The sequence below is a fragment of the Capsicum annuum genome, chromosome 3, assembly GCF_002878395.1.
Source record: "Capsicum annuum cultivar UCD-10X-F1 chromosome 3, UCD10Xv1.1, whole genome shotgun sequence".
In the NCBI taxonomy this organism is placed as follows: Eukaryota; Viridiplantae; Streptophyta; class Magnoliopsida; order Solanales; family Solanaceae; genus Capsicum; species Capsicum annuum.
This window is the reverse complement of record NC_061113.1, coordinates 11,708,487-11,727,827: the sequence shown is the minus strand read 5'-3', so window position 1 is coordinate 11,727,827 and position 19,341 is coordinate 11,708,487. Positions and strand designations below refer to the sequence as shown.

General features: G+C 33.1%; 1 pseudogene; it reads left to right on the top strand.

Annotated features, from left to right (window-relative positions):
* LOC107864228 overlaps nucleotides 1–11,955 on the top strand; it is a 13,351-nt pseudogene extending 1,396 nt beyond the window's left edge.
* The last annotated feature ends 7,386 nt before the right edge of the window (nucleotides 11,956–19,341 follow it).

Sequence of the window (19,341 nt, the reverse complement as noted above, 5' to 3'; positions counted from 1 at the left end):
AAAAAAAAAAAAATATATATATATATATATATATATATATATATATTTAAAATTCATTATTATTTTATTAAAACTGAAAAAAAATTAAGAAAAACAAAACGACCACAAGTGGTTGGTTTTTTATTAAATTAAATAATTAATTTTAATATTAAACCGACCACAAGTAGTCGGTTTACTAATAAACTAATTAATCAATTTAATAAAAAACCAACCACTTGTGGTCGGTTTTCTATTAAATTAATAAATTAATTTATTAAAAAATTGACCACAAGTGGTCGGTTTTTATTAAATTAATTAACTAATTAAATTTAATAAAAAATCGACCACTTGTAGTCTGTTTTTCTGAGAATTTTAAAAAAAAAAATCAAAACTCAAATACAGCATGCAACAACAACAATGCAATACAGCAGTAACCAAATGTAAATACTTTCAAAAGTGTACAATACAAACAAAATGTCCAACAAAAGTGAGTATAAGAAAACTACAACAATAGTTTCAAACAACAAAATGTCTAAATTCAAAGTACAACAAATACAAAAATTAAAAAACTAAAAGTCATCATCATCAAATTCATCTTTGTCTTCCATATCCTCATCCGTGCTGAAATCATCCGGGGGGCCTAGACCTTTTGCAGGCCAAACTGCATCACTAGGACACAAAGGAATAACTCCTGCAATCTGAATGAAAGAGTTGAACTGCTGCAGCAGCATCCTGATTTGTGATGATGTTGCCTCCTCCGTCTTCTTCTTCCTCTCTCTCTGTTTAGCAAATCTCTCTCTGTGCAGCATGCTCTTCAATGAGTTTAGAAACCGTGAGTCTTTCAATGGTTTCTCTATCAACTGAAGAGTTAGAGTATGCAAGCGCCGGACGAATACCTAATATTATCGCCAAAATTTTTTTTGTGGTATCCGTAAAAATGACCTCTATTTGCAGGACCCACAACTTTTGCCCATAACTCTTGTCACACCCCTTTTTCAACTCAAAAAAAAAAAAGATTAGATTTTAAGTTTGAAAAAGACTTTATTATTAAGGTGACAAAAGATGAAAATTGTTTCGAAAAAAATTCATTAGTTTCAAAACTCAAAGTCACCACTTGGCATAAATCAGGTGTGCCAAGTCACCCGTGGATATCCTTTTTCAAAACGGTTTTAACTCTATAAAACTGATCCGCGAACAGAGATTCTGGCTAAGGAATTCTGTTGACCGAGGAGAAGGTGTTAGGCACCCCTCAATCCCGTGGTTCGACCACGGTCTCTTGGTGGAGTATATCAGCTAATTTGAATACTATGAATGTATAAACCACACCAAACATAAATAAAACTATCAATCAAAAAAACAAATCCAAAAATAATGTCCAGTCCAATTATACAGTCCAAAATAGAAAAAGAATGAGAAAATGTAAATCCTATTCTACCCTACACTAATTTTATACTACGCTCCCATGCTACCCGATGCCTCGGGCCTTCATCACGGATGTCCTCCAAATATAAAATACTTCGGGGCATTCCCCGGCGAATAAATACAAGTGATCATGGGGCATTCCCCGATTAAATGAATACATTTCCAAATGCAAGAACTAAAACCAAACCGTTCAACTCAAATTCCACATTCAAACATTCAACAAGAAAACTTATTCCTAAATTTTTTCCTACCCGAACCAACATTCGCCTATCCATTTCAACATATCATAATTTTATCACATTCCAACAATATTCATGTTCATTACGAATTAAACAAAACAACAATAAACCAAAGCTAATCTAAATTCAACTTTTTTATCAATTTCGTAATTCCATCCCCCAAATCTATTTTTAACCACATTATTAAACCAGTTCGACTATCAAATCACTTTTAAAAATTCAAAACCAACAACACATACCCCAATGAAGATTCAAACATTTAAGCATACCAATCATTCATATCCACAACAACAATTAACATTTTGCTCGAAATATTCAAAACCACACCACAAAATCACGATATTAACCAACTTCGATATAATAAAAAAGTAGAGTTGAGAGATGGACCTTTGAAGAATCAATTTCGTTGATAATACAATCAAGAAAGCCCGGACTATAGAATTCCTAATAGGACCTCAATAATGACGAACTCCAACTCCGTATTGAAAAATTTGAGACCCAAAATTGAAGCTCCGTAAATCCAATCGAACTTGAAAACCGACACTGTTCACGGCACTGTTCAAGATACTGTTTCTTTCTCGATTTTTTTTTCTCGCGCGCAATTCTCTCTTCTCTCCCTCATTTTTTTTGTTCTTCTTGTGAGGAAGATGATTTGGTGATTGTTGTTATTGTGGAGAAGATGATGATGAAAGAATAAGCCTCTCTTTTCCCCTTTTTGAATTTTCCTTTTATATATTTTTTATTTGGTTTTTCTTTTTCTTTATTTATTATCCTATGTGGAAGCATATAATTGGTGGCTTGTGGGAATAAGTGTGTGGCATGTGAAAAAGTTAGTGTGGCATGTGGAAAGATGAGGGTGGCGTGTGAAAAAATGAGTAGGGCGTGTGCCTTTTGCATGTATCCAATGAAAAATGGAAAGTGAGGTGTTGAGATGGCATAGTGAGGTGACAAATATGCTATGTATTTAAGTATTTTCAATTCTTTTTTTGGGGGGGAGAAATTATCAATTAAACAAAAGTATTGTAAGGTGAATAAAATAAAAATAAAAATAAAAATTAAAAACTAAAATAAAATAAAATAAAAATGATTAAAATATTTTTGAAAAAGGACAAAATTACGTGTCTACATCATGCCTCCTTTGGATGTAAACACATGGTGTTTTCATACAAAGCAGTAGACAACGAGACAGAATTTTGTCCTGACCTTTATTCAAAAGCACGGAGCACGAGGAAGGAGGGAAACCGGGTCTTGACTTAGGACATCCTACCTACCCAAGTTATGAGGGAATCGAGTGACAGTTATCTCAAAGGATTGGAAGGAGATGGACTATGCCGAGTTGGAGAGTCGAGTGAGGTCCCATCGAGGTTCCGGTCCGCGGCTCTATTATTACTTCAAAAATAAAAATTACAAGTTAAAAACATAAATTAAATTACAAAATCCTATCTACGCAGCTTCTATTGGACTCTTGACTTGAGTTTCATCACCCTATTCTTCAGGCGGGCTCCTGATTTGAAATTTCTTCAACTTGTTGCTTGGTTTTTAATTTCATCACCATGTTCTCCAGGCGGGCTCCTGACTTGCTATTTTCGATCTGTTGACTTTCATTTTCTTCACTTTGTTACTTGACTTTCAACTTCTTCACCTTGTTGCTTGACTTTCAATTTATTCACCTTGTTGCTTGACTTTCTATTTATTCGCCCTATGCTTCGGGCGGGCTCCTGAAATTACATCAAAACTAGAAAGAAAATTATTCCAAACAAAGATTATTATAAAGAGATTTCATATGCCAGGAAAGTGAAATTCCAACACAAGAATTAAACTTTGCCCCAGTTTATCATCAAAGGACTTTTGCGTAAGTCACATCATTATAGGAATCAAGGAGAATGACTCGACTATAAGGTGCGTCTGATAGGAATCAAAGGAATTGACTCGACTAAAAGGTACGTCTTCTAGGGGTCAAAGAGAATGACTCGACTAAAAGGTACGTCTTCTAGGGGTCAAAGAGAATGACTCGACTAAAAGGTACGTCTTATAGGAATCAAAGGGAATGACTCAACTAAAAGGTACGTCTTATAGGAATCAAAGGAGATGACTCGACTAAAAGTACGTCTTATAGGAATCAAAAGAAATGACTCGACTAAAAGATACGTCTTATAGGAATCAAGGGAGTTGACTCAACTAAAAGGTATGTCTTATAGGAATTAAGGGAGATGATTCAACTAAAAGGTACGTATTATAGGAATCAAGAGGAATGACTCGACTAAAAGGTACGTCTTATAGAATCAAGGGGGATGACTCGACTAAAAGATACATCTTCTAGGGGTCAAAGGGAATGACTCGACTAAAAGGTATGTCTTATAGGAATTAAAGGAACGACTCGACTAAAAGGTACGTCTTCTAGGAATCAAAGGAACGACTCAACTAAAAGGTACATCTTCTAGGGGTCAAGGGGAATGACTCGACTAAAAGGTACGCCTTATAGGAATCAAAGGAACGACTTGACTAAAAGGTACGTTTTATAGGAATCAAGGGAGTTGACTCGACCAAAAGGAACGTCTTATAGGAATCAAGGGAGTTTATTCGACTAAAAGGTACGTTTTCTAGGAATCAAAGGAACGACTCAACTAAAAGGTACGTCTTCTAGGGGTCAAGGGGAATGACTCGACTAAAAGGTACGTCTTATAGGAATCAAAGGAACCAACAGCAAAACGGATTTTTTCAATATAAAGCTCAAAAAACTTAAGACCATCTTTTACAATTAAATTATATATATGTGTCATGCACACTTAATATGAAAAATTTCAGGCAACGGCGGAGATAGCTTAGATTTTAATTTTTTTTATAGCAGTCTTGTTGTTAGAAGCATTATCAAAAGCAATAAATAAGATTTTATTTTCGATACCATAAAATCCGGCAACTTTAACAATAGAATCAACAATAAAATCTCCAGTATGTTTACGGTCTTCATCATATAAAAAAGCAAAAATACATTTTTGTATTACAAAATTACTATCCATCCAGTGACAAGTAACGGTTAAATAATTATTTTTATTTACAATACGACCAAGATCAAAAGTTAGGGACAATCTACATTGAATATTTTTTAACAATGTTGATAAATAAAAATAATATTGTGAATGAAGTCTAAAAATATCAGATCGACAAGTACTTCTAGGAACACCATTAAACATAGAATTATAAATAGCTTGAATATAATGAATAAAGGCATCAGAAGAAGGAAAACTAAAAGGTAAACAACCCACAGCTACCATTTTAGTTATTTCTTTTCGGTCCCTCAATTTATTATACTTCTTCATTACCTGACCGGCTGCTGGGTCCATTCTAGTTTGCGTTGGCCCATCAACATCCCCACCACCTCGTGCAATTTCTAACTCTCTTTTGTGAGCATCACCTATATGTCTCATTAACGTACCCGTACCCCTTGCTTACCTCCACTTTTATGCTTATACATTTGTTGACAAATATTGCATTGCACCTCAGTATCTGATATACGTTCAAAAAATTGTCATACAATACTAGTTGTTTTACGAGGTCTTGGAGCACGGGGATGATGGGAAGGGAGATTAACCGATTCAGATCTAACGTTAGCATTTCTACTGCGGGTGTGTCATCAATATTTTCATCTTCTTCGTCTAAATTAACAGCATCTACTTCATTTTCTTCTTCTATACCGTAATTTTCCTGAGCTTCTACATAATCCATATCGTAAGCACCTACACCTATTTTTTCCTCAAAAGGTGTACCAAGCGGTACCGGAGGCGAAGACACACGAGTATATCTACTACTTGAAGTACCTCTACCACTAGTAATTCGCTTTTTACTACCACTACCGCTTCCGGGACAAAAAATTTTAACACGTTTAGTAGCGAGGTTTCTTAATTTATCCATAGTATAAATTAAATTAAAATAAAAAAATTCAAAGTACACAAATATAATAAAATTAAATATTCAACAATTAATACAATAAATAAAAATTAAACGTAAGAGATGGAACGACAATACCAAATTTTGGAAGTATCCGAAGATTGCGAATTTAGAAACTTCCACTCGTACTTTGTAAACGCAAAATTAAAAAATTAAAGTGAGCACTTTAGGAAATTAAATATATTGAATATTTGAGAATTGAGATTTGAGATTTGAAATAGAATGAGATTTGAGAGTGAAAAATTGTGTGAAAAATGATTTGAAGGTGTAGGGTATTTATAGAATTTTTTGGGGATTAAAAAATTATTTTAAAAGTAAAACATATTGTTTTTAATTAATGGGCCCAAACTAGCCGTTTGGACCCAAAAACGGCTATATAGCCGTTGGGCCAACGGCTAGTTTGGCCCAAAATTCAAAATTTTCAAAAAAAATAAAATAAAATTCGGGCGGGGTCGGCTCGGTTAACCGGTGGGACTGGACCGAGCTTGGTCCGGGCCGGGTTAACCGGGCCCAAATTAAAAAAAACGGCCTAGGACCCGGTACCCTAAAGCCCTTGGGATTACCGGGCCGGGTCAAACCAGGCCGGTTTCTTTAGGTGATCCGGCCCACTTGACACCCTTAAATGAATTACTCAAATATGTGATTATTCTCGGCTCACTTGACACCCTTAAATGAATTACTCAAATATATGATTATTTTTTTCAGATTTATCAGCTTTTTTCCAGTAATTTTCTTGTCTAAAATGGGCTGCTAATGTGTAAATGATAAGAGATGTAGTGTTAATTTTTTTTCAGAGTAATGAACTCTTCTCACTGTTTCTGGATGAGACAATGACATATTCATGTGCAATATTCAAGGTTAGCTATCGAGTTTTAAATGCGTACTACATTTCCTGTTATTTAATCTCATTCCATGGTGATCTAGTTTTCTTTCTTATTTCTTCTAGAGTGAGGATGAAGACCTGAAAGATGCACAACTGAGAAAGATTACTCGTCTCATTAGAAAGGTAATTCGTCAAGTAAGTAAAAATCTCTCCCGTTTTTACATAAATTTCAGCCATACTTTGATTCTGCTTCTATTCAGTTTAGGCACAAATTAGCGCAGAACATCACATTTTAGAGATGGGATTCGGTTGAGGAAGTTTGGCTATTGAAGCTGTCAAGCAAACAGGATGTAAATATACTGGTATAACACTCTCCGAGCAGCAACTGAAGTATGCACAGTTGAGTTCAGCAAGCAGGCCTTCAGGTATAGTAATTATAATGTCTATCATCATAAATTGACAAGTTTTATGCTGGCTTCCGGCCTACTCAACCCTCCTCCTTTATCCTTGCTTGGGACCAGCAACATGAGCAAAGCTCACACAGTCAGCGTTGAAACTTACGATGTCTATGAAAGGCTTCTTTACATGTTGCATTCCAGCATTTTTTCTTGTAAGATTAACAGGAGAACACTATATGCCTAATACTTGAAGCCAAATTTGGGCAACATAAGAGCTAGCGTTATCTATTAAAATTTCAACTGAGTGAAACTTTTTCACAGGATCAAATAACATTTCTCCTATGTGACTATCGCCAAATCCCAAATAAGGACAAATATGACAGGATTCTATCATGGTGAGCATTAATCCATCAACATCTGAACATATTTTATTACTCACTACATCGAACCAGTGTTACAGTTGTACTGATTATCATTTTCAGCGGGATGTTAGAACATGTTGGTCATGATTACATAGGGGAATTCTTTACTTGATGTGATACTGCACTAGCAGAAGATGGGCTTCTAGTTGTGCAGGTAATGAATTGAAGTGACCCCTCGATACATTCCAATTTTTAACCTTATCCCCTCAATTTCCTTCATTGTTCCGTTGCCCCTTGTTTAGTTCATTTCAATACCAGACGAGAGGTATGACGAATACAGGCAGATCTCAGACTTCATAAAAGGGTATATATTCCCAGACGGATGCTTGCCTGCTCTAAGTCGAGTAACATCAGCCATGGCTGCTGCATCCAGACAATGGTAACAAAGAGTTGATTTTTGTGATTTTGCACCAACGCGGTTGTCACTCTTCCAAAGCATTTTTTAAAATCATTTGACGAGTGATATAAATGTAGTGTAGAGCACCTGGAAGAGATAGGAATCCATTACTATCAGACACTGCAATGTTGGCGAAAAAATTTCATGAAAAACAAAAGGTAACAAAACCAAAATAAGTCAACAGCTTTCTACGTTCAGTTTAAAGCATTTCCTTCATGACTCATTTGTAGCTTGATCAATTCTAGATGCTGATACTTGACTATTGATAACTCTGTTTCACTAGCCAAATTCGTGCTTTGGGATTCGATGACAAGTTCATCAGGACATGGGAATACTACTTCGACTATTGTACTGCTGGATTCAAAACATGCACGATAGGAGATTATCAGGTATATTTGATGCTAAATCCTTGAAAATATTTACGAGTTAATGGTCAAAAACACACCTAAAATATGCTGATTTTTTTTAGTTTCATACCTGAACTATTAGGTGTGAGTTTCTTACCTGAACTATCACTAAATAATATTTATCAAAACACGTCTCAACTATCGATTGTTCACTTTTTCTACCTGAACGATGTGTTTTAGGTAGTAAAGGTGAACAAGTGTGTGTTGATAAATAATCGGTGATAGTTCCGATAGAAAACTCACAACTCACACACCTCTGAAGCCATTTTCCTTTGTTTGTTTGGACAATAATGTTGATTACATAACCTTACCAATGTTCGAAAGATAAATGTTGATGACATATCATCTTAGTGGTAATCAACAAGGGAAAATTATGTGGATGCTGCTTATAAACTATACTTTTAGGGAGGAGTAGAGGTAGTTATAAAAGAAAAAAGGTTAAATAAAACTTAAAAGGCCAAACCCATCAATAGCAGTTCAAAATTATCCCTAAAATTCACTTAGGCCCCCTAAACTAAGGCTTGTACCTATTAAACCTCTAAACCGCCCAATTTTGTTCCAATTGGGCCTTTTTTTGGCAATCAGCTAACAACACACGCGATGATGTGACAAAATGGCTAATTTAAAGCTGACACGTGGCATTGTGGGTCCAATAATTATTAAAAATTAATTATAAAATTATTTTAAAAATAAAAACAAAAAACTGATTATTAAAAAGAAATTATAAAATTTTAAAAAAACAAATTATTACAAAATAATTATAAAATTATTTAAAAATTAAAAATAAAATTATAAAAAATTTTAAAAAGTGAAAATAAAAAATGGCATTGAGGATCCAAATTATTAAAAAATAATTATAAAATTATTTTAAAAATAAAAATAAAAATATGATTATTAAAAGAAATTATAAAATTTTAAAAAAATAAAAATAGAAAATGGCATTGAATCCAAATTATTAAAAAATAATTATAAAAGTATTTAAAAAATAAAAATAAAAAATTAATTATTAAAAATAAATTATAAAATTTTTAAAAAAATAAAAATAAATAATGGCATTGAAGATCCAAATCATTAAAAAATAATTATAAAATTATTTAAAAAATAAAAATACAAAACTGATTATTTAAAAGAAATTATAAATTTATTTTAAAAATGAAAATAAAAAACTAATGCCCACTTTCCCCCAAGTCCCCCTCCCCCAGCGTTCATCTTCTCTCAACCCGGCATTCATCTTCTCTTCCCCTGCATTCATCTTCTTCCCCATTAAAGTGAACTTTGCTTCACTGTGAACCTCAAAAACACACACACAAAATTTTTTTATTTAAAATCTACTTCAAGAATTTAAAGCGGGCCTAAAAAAAAAACATATTTCTTAAAATTTTCATAAAATGGTGATATTAATGGAGAAAAAAATGATCTTTCTTGTAATTTTTCAACAAAAAAGTGATGTTTGTTATAACTTTTCAAGAAATGGTGATACTAATGGAGGAAAAAAAGTGAATTTTGTTGGAATTGTTCAAGAAATGAGGATAATTATGATGGATTAAAAAGAAATTGTTTATGTGAAGATGAGGGGATAGGGTGGGGTTGAAGACGATGAAGATGCGGGGTGGGTTGGGGTTGAAGACGATGAAGAGGCGGGGTGGGTTGGGGTTGAAAACGCAGGTAGTGGGGTGGGGATGGGGTGCTGTGAAGAAGATGATACCAGGGGATGGGGTGCTTTTTAAAAAAAAAGATTAGTTAATTAAAAATTATATTAATAAATTAATTTAAATATAAATTTTTCAATTAATATTTTTTGGGGCTCAGTGCCACTTGGCACCTTTCTATTGGATATTTATTCAAAAAACGTGTCTCACGCATTTCTAGTGAGTAGACAACACGCGAAGTGCCACATAAGTAAAAAATGTCCAATTGGAACGAAATTGGGCGGTTTAAGGGTTTGATAGGTACAAGCCTTAGTTTAGGAGCATAAGTGAATTTTAGATACAAGTTTAAAGGGATATCGATGGGTTTGACCAACTTAAAATCTATGTTGAATCATGAGTAAATTTCACCCATGGTCACTTAATTTTGTCTCTTGGACAAAAATTATTTTTATTTTATTCATTTCATTCATGGTCATTTAATTTGCTCCGGCCATCACAAAAGTCACTATGGCCGAATTTTGTAATAATCCTATCGGAAAAATAACGTGGCAACCTTAATTAGTTCTTAGTTTTAATTTAAGAAAATATAATACGCTACTCATACCCATTTTATATGTGCCCAACTCAATTATCCTTATGAATTATAGAACAAAAAAATATCAATTTCTTAACAGATTAGGCTATCTAGTGATTCATAGAAAAAAAATTGATTGATATTTTTATGAAATTAAACTAAAATTTATAAAAATGAGAAAAAAAACAGAACAACATAACAAGTTTGAATAAAAATAAAATATTTCATAAATTATGTTCATGCGTGTCTATTACACAGAAATCAATTTTTCATAACAAGTGTTCAATTTTACTGTGTCTGTCCAACTTTATTTATCTATGAATTTTGGCTTGATAAAATCACATTTTAAATTTGTTTGGCAAGGATAAGCTTTGTTATATGATCACAAAATAAAATATGATGCCTCCTTCCCCAACCAATCCTCCCTCTCACCTTCGCGTTTTCTAGCCGATATATGCTTCTTCCCTAGGCCTTCAATTTCCTCCCCTGTCTCTATTTAAAATAAAATTGTCGATAGTGTTTTGCTTACTTTTATTTATTTATTATATTAAAAATACTTTTTACTTTTATTTTTAATTTAATAAATTAATTTTTAAGTTTTTTTCATATTTTATTCTTAATAATCAAGATAATCATCTATTCTCTTAATTATTCCCTCAAACTTAAACTTATACATCAATTAATATGTATTTTATGAAAATAATTTTATATTAATTATTAATTTTTTAAGAGTGCAAACTTCAAATTGAAAAAGTACTGTTCCTGTTCATTTTTATTTATTATTATTAAAAGAAATTATTCAAATTTATTTATTTAATTAATGTGATTTATGAAATGCAATTTATAGACACATATAAATGTAATTTATGAAATGTTTTATTTTTATTTCAGATTTTTATGTTGTTCTATTTTCTTTTCATTTTTATAAATTTTAGTTTAATTTCATAAAAATATCAATTAATTTTTTTTTCTATGAAGCACTAAGTAGCCTAATCTATTAAGAAATTGGTATTTTTTTTGTTATATAATTCATAAGGATAATTGAGTTGGGCACATATAAAATGGATCAAAGATATGGATAGTGAATTATATTCTCTTAAATTAAAATTAAGAACTAATTAAGGTTTCCACGTCGTTTTTCCAATGGGATTATTATAAAATCCGGTCATAGTGACTTTTGTGATAGTCGGAGCAAAGTTAAATGACCATGGATGAAATGACTGAAAGAAAAATGAATTTTGTGTAATAGATACAAAGTTAAGTGACCATGGATGAAATTTACTCGTTGAATCATATTAACCACCTCACCCATAAGCTTAAGTGGTTAGAGATGGTTTAATTCTACTCACTAATTGTATTTTCAACTCGTCTCTTTACGTGCTTTGGAAAAGATCTTGTTTTAGTGTAAATGATTGCGGTGTAACTTGAATTTAGAATCTCTATCTGCTCTGATATCACATTGAATTATGCGAACTACTTCATTTAATAATTCAATTGTTGCTTCTGTCTTTGTAGATTGTATTTTCAAGGCCTGGCAATGTTGCGGTTTTTGGTGATGCTTACAATTACACGCCTTTAGCTTATTATAAAGTTTAATTTTTCTTTGTTTGGAATATTGGTCTATTCGAGAAAAAACATTTTCTTTTTTACTTTCGACAGCAACAATTTTAATTTTTGGAAATGAAATCAGACTGATTAAATCCAACATTATGTAATATTTGTACTAAACATGTACAACTAAATAATTTTAAATTTTCACTTTTTCGTCAATTTCATTATAATGAGGAAAAATAATCACATTAAAATTACAAAATTAAATGCAAAAAGCAGCTACTGCTATATATATATTCTTCCCTAATTCAAAGTGTGTAACAATAAAAATTTAAGATAATATCACTATCTAAATTTAAGATAAATTACCCATATTTTAAAAGATAATTTAAGATAAATAAATTACCAATTCTTTAAGGCTTGAAAATATTTTCTAAAAAGAATTGAGTTAATGAAGCAACGATTGAAAAATCTTTTTTTTTTTTTTCATTTATAAACAACAACAACAACAACATATCCTTAGTAATTCCACAAGTGGAATTTGAAACGTTGATTTCGATAGACCCTAAACTCAGAATTAAGAATAATCAAAACATGATAGAAAGGAAAGCACCACCTGCAAATTTGCAAGACAAACAGAGCAAATGAAACAACAGATTCAATTCGTCGACTAACTTTTTTTCCGGGAGGTCTCTTACTGCTTTCTCACAATTTTCTAATTATTAACGAAACACAAAAGATGAGAAAAATAATTTTTCAGTAATAATAAATTCTTGAATAACTTTTATTAGGTAATTGATAAAAGTTCACAAAATACAGTAAACAAGAATCTGTAAAGAACTCAATTTCAATGCAACAGTAACCTAACTTCTCAATTATAATAATAATAATAAGACTAAAGTTCATTTACAATTTTAGAAAGTAAACGTAATAACTCAAATGGTAAAAGCCCTAAACGAGGGCGTGAAATTATAATTCAGAACTCCTCCTCTTTTTTTTTTTTTTCCTTTGGAGAATTTAGGATTTAAAATCATATTTCATTATTTAAAGACTAACTAACTCCATTAGCAGCCCATTTTAGTCATAAATTTAAAATAATCCGAGTTTAACTAAATTACAAATAAAAGCTCGTCGAGACTATTTTATAATTTTTCACTAGCCCTGAAATGTATGTCTAATCTTCTCTCTCTTTAACCCCATGATAAAGAATCACTAATTGCGAGATTAATTTTAGGATCAATCTTGAGGTATGGGCTAGGCACAAATTCTAATTTTATATGATATCAAAATAAGATCAATATATTACAGTGTATATATTGTAGCAATAATATTGAAGAAAAAAGCTCACACAATACAGTACAAGAGAATCACAGAATTAAGCATGAGCCAAAGGCATATGTCAATTATTTATTTGCAAAGATGTCAAAAAAAAAAAAAACATAATATATAAACATGCCTTTAACTTGACCTCAAATCACATTTATGACCTCAAATTTTGGGTGTCTACAAGTAAATACTTAAATTAGTATAAAGTTGAACAAATAGACACGCATATCCTATGTGGCATAATACACGTAGGATGTCATGTAGGACAAGAATTTGCCTCATAGGACGTCACATAGGACATATGTGTCTACTTGTTCAACTTTATACAAGTTTAAGTATCTACTTGTGCACAACCAAAGTTGGAGGTCATAAATGTGATTTGAGTCCAAGTTAAAACGCATATTTATGTATTATGCCCCAAAAAAACTATTTATTTGCAAAGACCAAGTTCCAATATAATACATTCTAAAAAAGAAATTCGAATAAGCTGACGACACACCATTGTAAGGATCATCAAATGTTATAACATTGCCTGTGTAATGACACTTGTTCGGACCGAAGGTTCGATTATCGAGCGGTTCATTTGATTTTTAGAGTCAATTCCCTGTTTTGAAGTCTTCGTTGGTTTCAAATGGCCATCACGCAAGACCTTTCGTGAAACGATCTCGAATGCAAATTTTGACTGTGACAGCAGATCCAAAATATTAATTTTAGTCTAGGTGTAAACCTTTGGTTTGGATTCCAATGCATCCCAACTCATTTCGACCTATTAGTCGAAAAGTTGAAAAATTAAAACTATAGGCATGGGCCCCACTTTTTTCTGAAGCGATCTCGGATGAAAGTTTTGACAATTCCAATGGATTTGAAATGTGGTTTACACTCAAATTTCACTATTGGATCATATATTTTGGGTCCCTAATAAGTTTCGAGGATTAAAAATAAATTTTTGACTTTGCTGTCATGGGGATACCGCATCTCTTCGCCGAGGGGTCTATAAATAGACTCTAATATCGCGAAATTGGCATTTTTACTTCATCCTTGAGGGTCTAAAACCCTAAATGGGTATGATAACTCAAAATTGAGTCTTGTGGGCGTCTAGGGAGCTTGATTAAACATCTTTTATCATGATTATTATCCCGGATTAGGGTAAGATTTCATCACTTTATTGGTGAATTTCTAAGTTCTTGACCCAAAATTTCAATTTAGCTTAGGGCTTGATTTAGCCTCAAATTTGATTTTTTTGCACCCATAAATTGAGGGTTTTGATTCCTTGGTGATGTATGAGCATTGGGTTGACCTCGAAAACGTGATTTTCGTACTTGGGGCCCACTTGAGGTTTTTGGTATCATTTTTAGACCCGAAGCACAATAGTTTAATGTGGGTATTGTTAGACTCATATTGGTGAGTAGATTATGTTTTTGATAGCATGATGAGATTTTGGGGATTGTGAAGTGAAGACGAGTATGTGATGCATGATGTGAGGTTTTGCAGTTCGGCTTTGAGGTAGGCTTTTACCTACTCGCCTTCAAAGATGATGTGTTTATGTATGGCATATGAATATTAATGTTAGGCTTGATTATGAATAAATTAACTAGTATTGGATATTGATGTTTGGGGAATTGGATGAGGGTTTTGGACCCGTAAGGTAGTATGTTTATGACCCTTTTAGAATCTTATTGCCTTCTCCCTAGATTGAATTAGTTTGTAGTATGAAAATGTTATGATGCTAAATTTGGGATATGGTCCAAGTATTATAATCATGGTTAGTGTGATTGACCTTAGTTGGGATAATATAGTGATCTTAAAATCATATCTTGGGGTAGAATTGACATAATTGCCCATGTTTCTAGACGAATTTTCTATTTTAGGATTGGTTATGGCTTACTTGACATCTAGAAGTTGAACTAGACACCTTACCCTAGTTTTGGGCGTAGTTTGACTAAATATGGAGATTGACGAGTAGAAGTGGGATCTCCGGCCCACTTAGGTCAAGAGTTGTGTTAGCCCTTGTGGGCTTAGTTGCGGATAGTAGGCCTAGTTAAGACTAATAAGCCTTATTTATGACATTTACTTGGTGAATTGATAAATTGTGATGATTTTCGTCGGATTATGGTTAATGGACTATAGAGATGTTAATTTTTCTTAGATGTGTTATTGACCCTTTAGAGATGTTATTTCCTCTTAGTTATGATATTTGGTCCATAGAGAAGCATTTTTTCTTAATTATGATATTTGACCCAAGAGATGCATTTTTCTCTTAATTATGATATTTAGTCCATAGAAATGCAGTTTTTTCTTAATTATGATATTTGATTCATTTACTAGAAAATGTTTTCCAGTTTTCTTATGTTTGCTTGGCTTATATGTTTTGAAAAATATTTTCCAAACCAACTTATTTTCCTTAAATCTAAGGGAAATGACTTCCCTTCAAAAAGTAAGGAAAACATTTTTCAAAACTCTCTTTCAACTTCACTTTAAAGTTGAAATGTTCATACAATTCTCAAAATCATCTACCCCGCCCCAAATACCCTATCACCCGGACACCATCCCTACCCTCACCCCCACCCCTACCTCTACCCCTATCCCTACCCCACCCCCCAAAATTCAATTTGTTTTAAAAAGTATTTCAAAATTTTTTCTTAGTCCATCCCCTACCCACGCCCCACCCCTACCTCTAGCAGCCCCCCTTCCAAAAATAATATCTATATTTTATTAAAAAATTCAAACTTATCTCTTACCCCACAGCCGTACTCTCCCTCCCCCCTTTACCAGCCCCCTCTCCCATCCCTCCCTCTACCCCCAACTTAAAAAAAATATTAAATTTATTTTTAAAAAAAAATTCAATTTTTTTCTTTTCCCTTCCCCCCTCACTCCCCTACCCTAACCCCCAGCTCCTACTAACCCCCTTCCCCGCCTCCCACCCCCCCGTCAATTTTTTAAATTTTTTTTTAACAAAAAAATTCAAAACTTTTTCTTACCCCACCCCTACTGCCTATTCTGACACCCCCTCCCCCGCCTACCAACCCCTTTTCCAAAAAAGAATTTAATTTTTTAAATTTATTTTTCTAAAAAAAGATTCTAAAATGTATTTTTACGCTTTAGCTAAACACTAAAATGTATTTTTTGAAAAATATTTTTTCATTCACCAACCAAATACTAGAAAATATTTTCTATCCACCAACCAAACATAAGAAAACAAGTAAGAAATCAACTTGTTTTTCAGGAAAATATTTTTCATGAAAAACATTTTCCTTCATACCAAACACACCCTTAGTTATGATATTTGGTCTATGGAGATGATTTTCCTCTTAGTTATGATTATTGGGTTTATAGAGATAATTTTTCTTTTGGTCATGATGTATGACCCATAAATATGAGATGTCTAATAGAGGTGATATGCTTATTGATATTATGCCTCCTAGATGTGAGATAATTATAGATATGCTATGACTTATAAATATGATTGTCGATATGAGTTTCGGATACGTATATGGGCCTAAGGCTGTGATTATGATGTTGTGAGTATTTTGGATATATTATTGGGCCAAGTGTCATGTTATGATAATGATTGGATATTCGAGAAGTGTTTATCATTGTAAAGAATATTATTAAATTTTATGAATTCATATACATGTTTTATATATACATCTCTCTGGTATGGGATGGAGGAAGATACGGTATGTTGCTTATGACTCATTTGATTGGATACTTGTGATGACATGCATAGATTTGGTATTTTCAAGGTTATTGTATTGGTAACTTATGTGATTCTAGATGAAATACGATCTTATGATTGTTTTTCTTAATTAAGGGTTAAGCTATGTGATAGGTAGTTGTCTATTAGGAGACTATATCACTTGGTGGCTAGGAATTAAATGTATTAGTTTGTGAGTCTTGCTTAGTTGAAACATGGTAGCTATCGATGGTTAATACGTGGCTAATGATGATGTCGGGTTTAGCTTAGGTGAAGATTAGTGATATTGATGACTAAGTTTATAATATCGATTAGTTGTCAGAATGAAGAGTTGTGTATTAACGAGGCTGGATAATAAGTGATGTTGGTAATAAGAGGTGACTAGTTGTTAACGATGAATAGTTGCTAAATGGTTGATTAATGAATAGTTAAATGAGGATTAGTTGGTTAATGATGGTTAGTTAATGAATGATGTCAGTTAATAAAGAATGGTTAGATGACAAATGCTTATGTGTTGTCTAACAATAGTTAATGAATATATGTTGTTTAGTTGATAATATTGAATAGTTGATAAATGTCGATTATGGTCTAGTGATGAACGTTGGCCAGATGTTAGATGTTGGCTATTTGATTAATAATGGTTAATTTCTACCTCATGAATAAGGTTATTGTTTAGGCTAATAACTAGAGGTTATGTGATGACTAGTGAACTAGTGATTTCATTATAATAAGCGTTGGTTAGCTAATGATGAGTAGTTGGGAAGTATTGACTAGATAGATACTCTCTGGTGATATGATTATGTTCCTGAGTATATTAGTATATGTTATTTTGTAATGACTATTGTGATATTGATACTCGACAAGGCCGGAGAATATTAATGTGATATTGATACCCGACAAGGTCGGAGGATACTATTGTGATATTGATACCCGTCAAAGTCGGAGGATACTAATGTAATATTGGTACACGGCAAGGCCGGAAGACGCTATTGTGATGATATTGATACCTGTCAAGGCTAGAGGATACTATTGTGATATTGATACCCGGAAAGGCTGGAGGATACTTAATACGATACAAACTAGGACAGTACCAAAACACACTCCAAAACAATCCACAAATCACAAGGATTCGAGGACCAAATAGAGAGCACCTCTCGGATTCAACAAACAACAACAAGAATACGAAATATAAGGGTGTGTTTCACACCAAATCAGCCACCATTAACCAAGTTAACAACAAGAAGATGATGAACAACAATAATATGATAACACAACCCACGGATTACAAGGTTACACGACACAAACCTTACACAAGAATGCAAGAAATGGAAAGATAGGTTGTGTGACATACACTATTACATGAGCTAAGAACCTAAGTGTGTTTCAAACACAAAGACCCTTAATACTTGATAATAGGAACACCTGCACTCTTTAGTGGACACAAGATGGACCTCAATCCTTCAAGCACCCAACGTTCCAAGCAAGAGAATAACACAAGTGAATCCACACTTGTTGTTCACCTAGTTTCGGCCAAGCCTCCAAACTGGGAGAGAACTTGTCTTTCTATTGTGTTTTACTAGATTCAATATGCAAAAACTAATGAAACAAACCCTATAATATTCTTTATATAGTGTATTACAAAATAAAAGTTAAAATGACCAAAAGGCCCCTTAGTGAAGGGACACCCCTCTAATGTATGTAGTGGGCTGTTTTGGTGTGCATTTAGGTCCTCTTTTGCACTTTAATTTCACACACCAAGTCTAGGGTCCAAAAAATACTCTCATAAGTCCATCTACGTGATCGTGCCGGTATCATCCTCTCCATCTTGAAAGGAATTTTTCTATAAGATCAAGGCATCATCACCCACAAGCTCTCTTTGAATCATCTCTTCATTGCTCCTCCCATGGTTAGGATTTTCAACCAAAGGTTCCATGAGATCATCAAGCATGCTCCTTGGACTTACATGTTCAACAACCTGCACATAAAAAGATTTGATACTAGGCAAAGTGTTAGTATCTTGGTTAGTGAATAACAAAGGACCCTTGTGGGCAAATCCTACCATCATGACTCTCGACTTCTTTTTTTCTTCACCCTCCTTACTCTCGGCTTATTTTTCCAAGCCCTCACTAATCATGACTCTCCTTTACAATACCTCACTAATCGTTAGAAAGGGAAAATTGTATTACCTCAGCTTCTTGCTCTTCATCTTAAGCTTTTTCATCACCCTCATCCGATTCAAGTCCCACCTTCTCACCAAGGAAATACAATTTTCCCTCCCTAACAATTATATTTCTCTGGTTTGGGCATTCACTAACCTTGTGCCCCCACCCTTGATATTTAAAACATTGAAATCCCTTAGGAAGAGGAGTAGGATTTGGATTACCTTCGTTTCTTGGAGGATACCTTTGGGCAGCCTTTGTTTCTATTTGGATAACCCTGTTCATGGTTTGGTTGGAATTAAATGAGTGCTATTTATGTTGGTGCCAATCTGAGGAAGGTTGTTGGTGACTCTTGT